At 44.3% G+C, this 13,373-nt stretch overlaps 1 pseudogene; it reads right to left on the bottom strand.

Annotated features, from left to right (window-relative positions):
- Positions 1-3,465: 3,465 nt before the first annotated feature.
- Positions 3,466-4,278, bottom strand: LOC146682211 (uncharacterized; annotated as a pseudogene).
- Between the last annotated feature and the right edge of the window lie 9,095 nt (positions 4,279-13,373).

Below are 13,373 nucleotides of genomic sequence, written 5' to 3' on the forward strand. Positions count from 1 at the left end.
GGCACCGTAAGGACAGACTTTGCGTAGTCAAAACAACAGTTTCTATCTTAAGAAAACAAACAAACACAGTGACAAAGGACTTGTTGTTTGAAGCAAAGTAGTTCATTATTGCTGCTGCTACAGGCATAGTTTGCAGCAGGAAAAATCCATCTGCAAATATAAAACAAACGAAGACCTCACAGAGCAGCGTACCAGTTGGTGTTAATGTCAGCAGCATACACTAAACCTTTTCCCAAGACGTTTAATTCCTTAGCTCCACTCATTTTGTGCCACGGCTGCTTGGGCAGATGTGTGGAGTGAAGAGAGATAGGACCCAAACGGCACTGACGAGGACTTAAACTGAAAACGTGCCTTTTATTGACGCAGCCCAAAACCATAAACACAGATGCAGGAATACAAAGACTAAACTAACAAAACCTAAACAGGGAGGAAACTAGAAACAAGTAAAAAGAAACTGAAGACTAAAGACAGGGGAAATGTCATGGATGATACAGACGAACCAGCAACAAACAGAAGACACGAGGCTTAAATCCACAGAGGGATAACAAGGGAATGAGACACAGGAGGAGAGTACAGCGTGATGAGACCAAGGGGAAGCAAAACTGAAAACATTAACATAGGACACGGACTTTCAAAGTAAAACAGGAAGCATAACACAGACACAAGGGGACACGGCAGCAAACGTTGAACACAGAAAGCGAAAATAAAAGACTGTTAATAATAAACAACACAAAACACTGGGTCCCTGACCCATGACCGTGACATATTGAGCCATAACACAATATTCTTGTTACTTGTGAATGATTTTAACCAAAATAATAAGCTTGTGGACTCACAAGTTCACAATAATTAGTTACTTTATCTCCAAGAAATAACAAATAGAACTTCTTTATGTCCTACAATGTACATTCGAAACAATAAGCAGATGTGGGACAAGTGCAAATAAGAGATCTTTTGGCTGCCTCCAGCACTGAAAAGATCTCTTTGTCACCACATTTGTGCCGTATACATCCAGGAGAGCTGGCAGCCTGTGATGGAGCAGCATGCCATGATAACTTACATTAACTTACATCATCACAGTAAGTAACACTGGCCATAATCAGAGAGCTTTCAACTCAGTCTGGGTTTTCTTGGAAAGATTTGTCTAAAAGCCAACAGCCCAGTAGATGATTTATTTCTCTCATTCATCCACCATTTATTACTATTACTATTATTGCATTATCATCATTTCAAAGCTTCTTTGTTGTTTTCTCAGCCCTAAGGGAGTTATCTTCAAAGAATATCTTTCCAATACTCAGTGGCCTACTTTACATTAGACATTAATATAATACTCCATAACCTGTGGCTATACTGCCCCCTGCAGCTAATATTGTGGTATTAACATTACTAATTGGTATAATAATGACATCTTTTGGCACATGTGACTACTATGCTTGGCTATTTATAGACTGATACTAGAATTTGCATTAATAATTTTATAGAACTAAAATAATAAATACTTTATTATTTAGAACGTTTCTGTTACTTTCATTTTCATTTTATCACATTCCATATTAGAAATGTGACAAAATGAGAGTTGCACTTATTTGCAAAGTCATCATTTTTTTTAGAAAATTGGGAAAAAAAACATGCTATTAATAATGCCGTTAGTCAAATTCATGTATAACTTTTAGGGTTTGTTTGTTTTTTTGCATATTGATTATACTGAAATAGAGATGGTGAGCCTAACAGTACAGAAGCATACTAAAACAAGAACACTGACAGTCTAACATGCATTAATGGTCTAAGTCATGAAAAGTATTTTTCTTGTCAGTTAGGAAGAAAATGACCTCACACTGTTATACCTTTTTCTCTCTCTGTGTTTTCCTTTTCTTTTCTTTTATACTTGAAAAATGTGATCAAGGCGACTCATATTCACAGCATGTAATGACACTGACAGTCCAGGGCATTGTTGTTTGCTGTGCTAGTGTCATGAACCGAAGTTCCGTGCGCAAGCTGGACCCAGAAGCAGAACACACACACCAGGGTAGGGGAGAATAAAGAAACCAAATTTTATTATAACTAAAAGTGTCCCGTGAGGGTAGCCGGAAAAAACAACGTGTGGAACCAGAAAAAACCGAAGGACCGGGGAGGTGAGTCGCGCAGGGAACTCCAAGAGCGGGGCTGTGGGAGGCTGCAAAAAAAAAAGGAGAAACAGATTACTGGGGTGCAGAAAAATGGCAGCATACGAGGGAAGGTGGAGTATGCGTCTTACGGTGATAGCCGGGCTGAGTGAACCAGAGGGGGGGGGCTCCAAAAGGGGTCGAGGCGGCGGGGCTGATCGTGATCCAAATCTCAGGCGGGCAGGTAGACAGGCAGGTGGCTCAAAAACGCCGAGTTGTGATCGCTGAGAGACGACTACGGACTGGCGTGGAGGAGCAGGTAGGGCAGGATTAAATAGTCCACCTGGTGATCGCCTGGGATGGGATGCAGGTGTGGGGTTGGCAGCCACGCCCGTGGGCGTGGGCATCCCATCAGCACCCCGGACGCCGGGCCGCGGACCATGACAGCTAGGGTTAGGATTAGCATTTCAGACATATGTAATCCCTGTTACTCTTGCTGGATCCAACAAATGTGTAGGAATTTGTATTAGAATTCGATTTTCGTGTAATATTCATATTCAACATTAGTCCTTTCATTTTATAACCACGTATCTACCTAGGGCCTCAGTGAAGCTGGGCTCTGTCCTGGGAGTGAAAGGCAAGGTACAACCTTGCCAGGTCTCCATTCTATCATAGTACTGTTCGATATTTTTTTCAAAAATATGAATGAAAGAAAATATCAAACTAGGATTCTTGCAAATAAGAAGATGGCTGTGCATATTCAGTCCTTTCTTTGACTGCATCGTCCACCTGATCCATCAAACCTCCAGCAGGTAAACCTTATTCAAGGTCAAGTTCAAATTTTATTCGCCACATGCAGTGGCAGGTTGCCCTGCAGTGGAATGAACCCGCCCCCCGACCATACACACACAATACAGACATCACATGGGGATACAAGTCAGAGAACGTTGCATTATAGAAAAAAAACACTGAAATATACACTACAATGGGAAAGTACAAGAGGAAAAATGAGACCTCTGCTCATGCTGGGCTATAGAGGACAGCATGATAACAGGAAACAAAAAAACTCCTCTGCACAGAAAGCACATAAATGTCCACAGTACAACATTATGGAGCACGTGACCAGCAACAAGGTTGGGTAGGGGATGAGGAGTAATCCCAGGCAACACAGCAGCCATCCTGCCACTGCGCCGACTCTCCAGCGTGGGCCCAGACCCGCCTCATGTTCCCAGGAGGCAACAAGCATCGAAGGCATTGAAAGGGGAGGGGGGATGTGTGAGTGCTTATCAGTGTAAGTGTATGTGTGTGTGTGTCCATAGTTCAGCTGAGACAGTGTCCTTCACCCTATCAGGCTAAGTAAACAGTCTACCAGCCAACCCAGGTGGCCTTGCATGGAATGGGAAGGAACAGACTCAACACAGTCGTTATCAGGGAGTTTTTGTTCAGCTTGAGCCCACAGCTGGCACCGAAAGGGTATCCGCATTATGATGGTGATTTTTCTTTTACAAACAACTCGTGAGAATTTCAAGCTGTTTTTAACACTCCGACACTGGTCTCTCAATCTCCCGTTGGATAGCTGCGAGTTTCTCCATGATGTTATTTACCTTCAATTCCGTGGTCTTTTCACACTTTTGCTCACAGAGCAGATTCTGAGACCTCACGACCGCAGCCAACTGATCCGCGATGTAATCCAGCTTCCGCCCAGAGGTGTTGTTCCGAGTGGACTCTTCCCTGATGTAATCCAATATACGCTCAGAGGTGTTATTCTGAGCCTTCACTGCAGCCGTTAGCGCCTCCAAGCTCTTAACCTGCTGCATTCAGTGAGCCCTTTCTGAGAAGCCGCACCTCGTCCCATCGTTCCAATCCCAGCGGGCAGCCTTGTGGGGGTTTGAACAGCCGGTTCCGCTTTCTTAATTCTCCGATAAGCCAGGGCCAAGCCAGCTCCGATCAGCAAGAACTCTGTTATCATGGTTCCGAATAGGTCGATATCTTCAGTGTTCTCGATCGACAGTCCCAGATCGACGACCCTCCATGTCTGCCACCCGTCCATCGTGTACCCAGCAGGGAAAGTCCCTCCAGGGCACTCGGGCTCTCCCGAGCCCAGACTTCTCGAGCCCAGACTTCTCATTGAGAAAAGGGTGTCAATAGCATTCAGAGACCAGTTGATCAAATCCATAATTCTCTTTTAGGTTTTTAGACACAGACTGTGAGAGAGTGTTCCAGGGAAGTGAAATACACACGAGACAAGACAAGGACACAAGAGGCTAAGCAGGGAAGATAAGGTAAGGAGAAGGAGGAGAGGAGAAAAGTGCGACCGCCTTCGCCGAGAGCCAAACGAAACGAGAAAGACATTGTAAAAAAATTAAACAGTAACACTGGAGGCTGAATGCAAATTGCATTGTAAACTCTGCTTCAGTGAATTATATTAATGTCCAAGGAGTCATTCAGGACTGTAAAACGTGAACTACAGACCCCCAGTCTTCATCATTAAATCTCTGATTGCTTCCATTTCCATTGTATATCAGATACTTTAAAGGTAAAGTGTTTTATATGTTACATTCAAATCCTTAAAGATAAGCAGCAGGTAGATCATAGCTCCAAACTGCTCACCGCACAGTAAGTGGTGATAGAGGTACAAAAGCGTCTCCCTCAGGAGACTCAGGAAAGCAGGACTCTCCACACTTCATCTCACAACTTTCTACAGGGGCACCATTGAAAACATCCTGACACAAAGTTTTACAGCTTGGTTTGGCAGCTGCAAGTCCTACGAGAAGCATCAACTTAATAGGATTGTCAAGACTTCCAGGAGGATTGTTGGTGCCCCTCTCTCACCACTGGAGGAGATCTACAACCAGCGCTGCACACGCAGAGCTATCTCCATCATCAGAGACTCCAACCACCCCTCTCATGGCCTGTTCTCACTCCTGCCGTCTGGCAAGAAGTACAGGAGCATCAGTTGCAGAACCACCAGGATGCTGGAGGGTTCTTTGCACAAGCCGTGAGACTGATAAATGGTCTGTGCCCCCTCCCCACCCACACAGCCACTCACACAGCTACACTCTAAGATCAACAAGCAGACTGTGTTGCCCCTATCCACACACACACACACACACACACACACACACACACACACACACATACAATACACTCCCCAGATACACACACTATCTAATTTTTCCATCCCCTTCTGTGAAAGGACTGCTGCTATCTACCCGAATGAATGTGACTGGAGTTTGTTTTAGAACTTAGATTTTACGCTATGTATATATTTTTTTCATCAGTTGTCTGTTTAAGTGGTTCAGCAGGTAAGGGGTGTGATGTTGAAATCCCAGGTGGACTTGGTGGTATCTCTGGAACAACACAGTCTATAACCCCGACGTTTCAGGAACAACTCTGCTGGTGTACGACCCGTCAGAGTGTGCGGTATACTGCGATACATGATAAGGAAGTTTGCCAATCAAAGACTGAGTGGCAATGTGGCCTTACCATCTGCTTCCAGCACACTCTTCATTTCCAATAGTAGCTTGCGCTGCACAGCATCAGAACGCAGCTCACTAACAAAGCGATCTCTCAGGGCCTCATCCAAATATTGTTCAAAATTACACGTGACTGACAACTGCCTCAGGGCTACAACGTAGTCAGAAATTGAATCCGCTTCTTTCTGGTTACGTTTCTGAAAACGAAAACGCTCAGCTATCACCACTGGAGTTGGTTTATAATGCGCACTGAACGCTTCAGTCAGCACTGCATATCCCACAGTACTCGGTACCCTCGGAGACACAAGATTCTTTAGCAGCCTGAATGTATCTGCTCCGATAACAGAGAGAAACATGCACAGTTTCTTCTCATCAGAAACATCATTTGCCAGCATCCGTTGCTCCAATCGCTCCAAATATGACTCAAAATCTTCCTTCGATTCATTATACTCTTCAACACGACCCACACGCATTGCCAAGTTAGCTCACCAATGCTGTTCCGCTGCAGCCGTGAAGACATCTTTTTTTTCCCCTTACATTTGAACACAATCAATCAATCAATCAAAATTTATTTATATAGCACATTTTTAAGACCGAAGTACACCAAAGTGCTTTCCATTAAAATCGCAGTACAAATAAAATCACACTAAAATATAAATTACAAATATATAAAATATAAGATAATTACATAATCTAAATACAGAGCCAGATGTAAATTACCCTAATTCGCCTTAAATGCCAGATCAAACAAATACGTTTTTAAACGTGATTTAAAAGACTGAATGGAATCTGACGCGCGAATATGAAGAGGGAGAGTATTCCATAGCCTGGGTGCAGCAACGGCAAAGGCACGGTCTCCTCTGGTCTTCAGCCGAGACCTAGGTTGCACCAAGAGCAGTTGGCCCGATGATCTTAGTGCTCTCTGAGGGCTGTACAGACAGAGGAGATCAGCTAAGTAGTCAGGTGCCATATTGTTTAAAATTTTATAAGTAAACAATAGAATTTTAAAATCAATTCGATATTTGATAGGAAGCCAGTGTAAATTTTTCAGAACAGGGGTGATAGAGTCAAACTTTCTAGTGCCGGTCAAGAGACGTGCTGCGGCATTCTGGACCAGCTGCAGACGCTGCAGAAGAGAAGATTGTAGACCCAAGTAGAGAGAATTACAATAGTCCAGTCTTGACATAATGAAAGCATGGATGAGTTTCTCCATATCTTTGTGTGGTATGTAGGGTTTAGCCTTAGAGATTAGGCGTAGTTGATGAAAGCTAGTTTTTACCACAGTAGAGACCTGTTTGTCAAGTTTGAAGGAGCTATCCATGAAAACTCCAAGATTCCTGGCAGTATCAGTAAGGTAGTTAGCAACAGGCCCAAATGTGCCAGTCAATTGTCCCAGAGGCATATTTCGGTCAAAAACAATAATTTCTGTCTTCTTTCCATTTAAAGTAAGAAAGTTACGTGATAACCAGTCCTTGACATCACTCAGACAGTCAAACAGAGGATGTGGTGAGGATAAAGCATCCCCAGTCAGGTGAAGGTAGATTTGAATATCATCAGCATAACAGCAACACAGTCCCTCTACAGCCTCTTTCACGCTGTGGAAATCTTTAAAATCCTTGTCGCCGGTTGTGATTTTCTGGGTTAGACTCTTGAAAGGGTCAAGATGGAAGGACATGCTTTATTGAACAGCAGGACATAACAACCGCAAAACTCTTGTTTTTCCTTAGTGGTGCACAAGCTTTGTCTGAGTATTGTCTAACCATGGTAGTCCTTACCATGCCTCTGTTTCAGTTTACTTGCTGAAGATTTCTAATGTGTCTCTACCTGTGGCTAGGATGGCCCAGCAGAGTTCTGAGAGAGTGTTTGTTGTAGTGATGGTCAAATGAAGCATTGACGCTTGTATTAAAAATGGTTCATTACTCAAAGCTTTCAATGCTCTCATCTTTGGTGCCATCTAGTGGCCAGAAATATGAAGAGCAGCTTGAATGTACAAATTAAAATGAACCACTTCATTGTGATTGCCCACTCTACCGAGCTGAGCTGTTAGCTTCTGCTTAATATAATGTGACAATTTTGTGTGATTGTAGAATACACTCCACACACAAACTGTTTTCTGGTCACAGATGTCACATTTATTTATGGTTCTTTTGTGCAACAACCAACAGTCTGGTCAGCGCCGGTCTCAGCTTTTCCAACCAACTTCGCTCGTCTCACGCCTCACTAAAAAGGGGAAAAAGACCGTCATCAGTCCAAATGCCACCAGCTTGGTGGTCCGAGCACAGGGTGAATGAGCGCCCCAGGAGGTAATAGCGAAGGGAGTTGACCGCCCACCAGATAGCCAGGCACTCCTTTTCTACAGTGCTGTACCACCTTTCATGCTCCGTCATCTTCTGGCTGATGTAAAGCACGGGCCGGTCTACCCCCCTTACATGCTGTGACAAAACGGCCCCCAGTCCTCTGTTTGAGGCGTCAGTCTGCAGAACAAAAGGGAGGGAAAAGGTAGGAGTGTGGAGCAGCGGTTCCCTACAGAGAGCTCTTTTTACCTGCACAAACACTGCCTGGCACGGCTCCGCCCACTGGACCAGATCTGGACCACCTTGCGGGTGAGATCAGTCAAGGGGCTGATCAAACCCGGATCAGTCAAACCCGGGCATGAAACGGCGGTAGTAACCCGGCAGCCCAAGGAACCGTCTCACCTCATTTTTAGTCATGGGGTGCGGGCAGGATGCAATAGCTGCCGTCTTCTCCACCTGTGGATGCGCATGCCGGCCCCCCGAGTGGTACCCCAGATACTGTCCCTCCCTCCATCCAACCGCACACTTCTTCGGGTTGGCCGTGAGCCCCGCCTGCCTCAGGGACTCCAGGACCACGTCCACCCCCTGCACATGCTCCGCCCAGGTGTCACTATTGATGATCACGTCATCCAGGTAGGCGGCAACATATGCAGGGTGCGGACACAGCACCCGGTCCATGAGGCACTGAAAGGTGGTCGGGGCTCCAAACAAGCCAAATGGAAGCATAATGAACTGGTACAAACCGTATGGAATGGAGAAGGCCATTTTTTCCTTGGACTCGGGAATCTGCCAGTAGCCCTTGGTTAAATCCAGTGTTGTGAAAAAACGGGCCGTGCCTAACCAGTCCAAGACTCCTCGACCCAGAGCATGGGATAAGCATCAAAGCGTGACACTTCATTCACCTTGTGATAGTCGACACAGAACCATATAGACCAATCTTTCTTCACCACAAGAACAATGGGGCTACACCAGGCGCTGTGCGACTCTTCTCTCACTCCCAGCAGCTTGATATTGTAATGGTAAGACTCCACACCTCAGGAGTGGGGGGTCGCAAATTTGATTCCCACCCGGTATCTAGTAAGGGTCCTGACTAGGCCCCCCATGCTAAAAACCAGACCTGGAGTGGTGTGACTATGTCTGCAGCCTGTCCAAAGGTCAGGACATAAGCATTTATATATATGTTGTACTGTGCATGTGACAAATAAATTTGTCTTATATTTTCGGTTTATTCCCTCTGAACAATTTGCTCAACTCATCTCTCTCCTTCACCAGACTCACCAGAGAAGCGGTTTCAGCCTCTCTCCATGCTTTAAGGAGGTTGAGATGATAAATCTGTCGTTAGAACATGCTGTAGGTATTACAGGTACTGCACTGCAGTGGTTTGTATCTAACAGGCTCCAGTTTGTGCATGTAAATGGAGAGTCCTCTTCACACACTGAGGTTAATCATGGAGTTCCACAGGGTTCAGTGCTAGGACCAATTCTGTTTACATTATACATGCTTCCCTTAGGCAGCATCATTAGAAGACATAGCATACATTTACACTGCTATGCAGATGACACCCAGCTCTATCTGTCCATGAAGCCAGATAACACACACCAATTAGTTAAACTGCAGGAATGTCTTAAAGACATAAAGACCTGGATGGCCGCTAACTTTCTGCTTCTTAATTCAGATCAAACTGAGGTTATTGTACTCGGCCCTGAAAAGCTTAGAAATATGGTATCTAACCAGATTCTTACTCTGGATGGCATTACCTTGGCCTCCAGTAACATTATGAGGAACCTTGGAGTCATTTTTGACCAGGACATGTCCTTCAACGCACATATTAAACAAATATGTAAGACTGCTTTCTTCCATTTGCGCAACATCTCTAAAGTTAGAAATATCCTGTCTCAGAGTGACGCTGAAAAACTAGTTGATGCATTTATTACTTCCAGGCTGGACGACTGTAATTCATTATTATCAGGAAGTCCTAAAAACTCACTGAAAAGCCTTCAGCTGATCCAAAATGCTGCAGCAAGAGTCCTGACAGGGACTAGAAAGAGAGAGCAGATTTCTCCTGTACCATATCACCCTATTAGAGCACTTCACTCTCACTGCAGGCCTACTTGTTGTTCCTAGAGTATTTAAAAGTAGAATGGGAGGCAGAGGCTTCAGTTTTCAGGCCCCTCTTCTGTGGAACCAGATTCCAGTTTGGATTCAGGAGACAGACACTATCTCTACTTTCAAGATTAGGCTTCAAACTTTCCTTTTTGCTAAAGCATATAGTTAGGGCTGGACCAGGTGACCCTGAATCCTCCCTTAGTTATGCTGCAATAGACGTAGGCTGCCGGGGGATTCCCATGATGCATTGGGTTTTTCCTTTCCAGTCACCTTTCTCGCTCACTATGTATTAACAGACCTCTCTCTGTTATTAACCCCTGTCTCTCTTCCACAGCATGTCTTTATCCTGTTTTCCTTCTCTCACCCCAACCGGTCACAGCAGATGGCCCCGCCCCTCCCTGAGCCTGGTTCTGCCGGAGGTTTCTTCCTGTTAAAAGGGAGTTTTTCCTTCCCACTGTCGCCAAAGTGCTTGCTCATAGGGGGTCATATGATTGTTGGGCTTCTCTCTGTATCTACTGTACAATAGAAAGCGCCTTGAGGCGACTTTTGTTGTGATTTGGCGCTATATAAATAAAATTGAATTGAATTGAAAATCTGTTGTCAGACCGTGCGACCTCATAGTCAACGTCCCCAACTCACCGCGTGACCACAAAGGGTCCTTGCCGCTTGGCAAGCAACTTTGAGCTGGAAGAAGGGAGCAATACAAGCACTTTGTCTCCCAGTGAAAATTGCCTGAGTCTAGCCCCTCTGTTACTGACGCTGCTGAGCCTGGAGCTGGTGCTCTGATCTGTGCAGCTCAGGACAGGACTGTGACTTCTCTCAGCCTTAATAGTGATTCTTATTAGGCAGATACAGTGAAGACTGACTGGAAAGTGAGAGGGGGAGACATGCGGCAAAAGGCCACAGGTCATACTTGAACCCAGGTCAACCACTCTCAGCTATGCAGCATATGGTCACCTGCTCATCCAACTGAGCTAAACCAGCGCCCAGTAAATAAAATCTTAACCCAAATGTTAATGGTAATATAACCCTTGTGGTGGGTTATGAGTTTCAACCCAATTTTTGGTGACCTCAGCGTTAAACATTGGTCAATGTAACCCATTTTTTTCATAATTATCCTAACCCAGTGTGCTGGGTCAAACCAACAACCCAACCCTGTTAAGCTGAAACAACCCAGGGTTAGCTCGGTCCAAATTTGACCCAGCACTGGATTACAAATTGGGTTATTTTTAACCCAGCATTTGTTAGTGTGTGTGTGTAACAATGCTGCCCAGAACACCTTGAATGAGTACATTCAGGAAGTAAATGCTTCAGATTCTGGGGTCGAAGCCATTCTCTCACAATCCAAGGAAAGTAAAATGCACCCTTGTGTCTTTTTCTCTGGCCATCTCTCTCCAGTGGAAGTGACCGGGAAGTACTGGCTGTCAGGATGGCACTGGAGGAATGAAGACATTGGCTGGAGGTGTCCATGCACCTTATCGTACGGACTGGTCACAAGAACCTTGCATACCTCAGACAGAGAAGGTGAAGAGTGAAAGCTCCTTCCCAAGGATATTGGGCACGCAGACTGGCACAACCAGGGATCAAACCACCAAACCTCTGAATAATAGATGACTTGCTCTACGTCCTCAGCTATTGCAAGTGTAGTGCTGAACTGTGTAGCTCAGCACAGGACTGTGACTTCTCTCACTCTTAACCTCTGGGGGGTCCTAGAAAAATGCATACACTATCGGACCTAGAGCCACAAATCGACCACGCCCAAAAAAGTGCTATAAAAAATTTATATATTAATATTTTATTCCACTTTAAATTAGCCAATCTTTTAAAACTACTTCTCCCTGAACTATCCATGTAAAGTTTTAATTATATTTCGGGGGTTTTAACCCTTTTAATCGCAGTTTAATTACATGAGCGCACCGTTTTTTTTAGCCCCCCAAAACAAAACGAAATATTAAAAAAAAAAAACATTTGAAGTAATATTTGATTGTTATTATAATTAGGCCTTTAGATGGACTAAAGATTGGCACCAACCTTCATTTCGATCGCCTTTTTTTTTTTTTTTCAGGACCAGAAAATGGTCTCCAGGCGGCAAATGCTCCTCCTCTAGGCCGAAATCAGTGCATCCTCCCGGGTTAACTCCCGACGATGACCGGGGCATGTTGCGTCGGACCCCTTTTTCCAACACACACGTCCGGTACCACGTCACAACAAATACGTCATTTCCTGTTGATTAAAAAAAAAATGCACCCTCAAACGGTCCTAGGGGCCGAAAATGGTCCCGCCCGATCAGCGGGCGAAGCCGCTGCTGCACGCCGGAAATGAGGCTTCGTTTCCCGCAGGTCTGTTTAAGCAGCCCGCTGTTTTCCAGCCCGGGGTCAAATGTGGAGCAAGGGCGCCACCCGGTGGACAAATAAAAAAATTACAACTCTAAGGCCAGTACTGCAAACGGAAACGGAAACATAACCGATCACGATCGATTTGACCGTAATTTTTTTGCCGTGAAAAATAGCGTTTATAATGGGTTTCAATGGGGCACAAATCGACCACTAGGACCGATAGTGTAAGTTTGTCTGTAGCTTAGCCACTGAAGCTAATTTCCGGAAGTCATACTGAAATTTTAACAGTAAATGTGACCGAACTTTTTTTTGCAGACTTTCGCTATATTCCATTCAACACAGTGCAAATGGCGTGTAAATGAACAATGAAAAATGGCACAAATCGACCCAAGACCACCCAGAGGTGATTCTTGGTGGAAAACGAAGCGCAACAATTAAACATGTCCCCATGCAACACAGAATGTAAACATAGCTCCTAGGTTCCCAGGTAGTATTGTAAAATCAGTACAGTAAAGTATAGTAAAAATCAATCCATAATAGCTCACATTGAAAATGTATCCAAACAAAACACATATCAAGTGGAAACATTTTGAAAGAGTTTTTTGCGTGCCTTATGTTTTCAAGGGGATTTTTCCCCTCAGAAAACCTGAATAAATTGCAGAATACATTTTAAGCAATATATTGCACACAATTGCCAGATATAGCTATGATACAAATAAAAACTTGTAGACTGTTAAGTTTAGATTAGTCCTGGTCTCAGAGTACTAGTGACAACAGACTATCAAAATAAGACAGGAAAACCCTTATACTGTGTTTAATTCTACTTCCCCTCCCACCTGTTTTCTGTTACCTTGTTGTCCTGTATGCCTGTATGTAGATTTGCTCCTGCCTTATATTATGCTATTTTGTAGGTTTTCAGCAGTTAAAGCTGTTTTTGAATTTCATAGCTTGTCTTTGAGTCCTATGCTTTGGGTCCAGTTCTTGTTTGCCACATAGCGAGCCTTGACACTCAAAAAATTCTAATTGTCTTGCAATTATTTAATAGTTTTATTTCAAGTT

This window comes from Copadichromis virginalis, linkage group LG23 (assembly GCF_057382275.1).
Source record: "Copadichromis virginalis isolate Kocher_CV1m ecotype Utaka linkage group LG23, C_Virginalis_male_GT1.1, whole genome shotgun sequence".
Lineage (NCBI taxonomy): Eukaryota > Metazoa > Chordata > Actinopteri > Cichliformes > Cichlidae > Copadichromis > Copadichromis virginalis.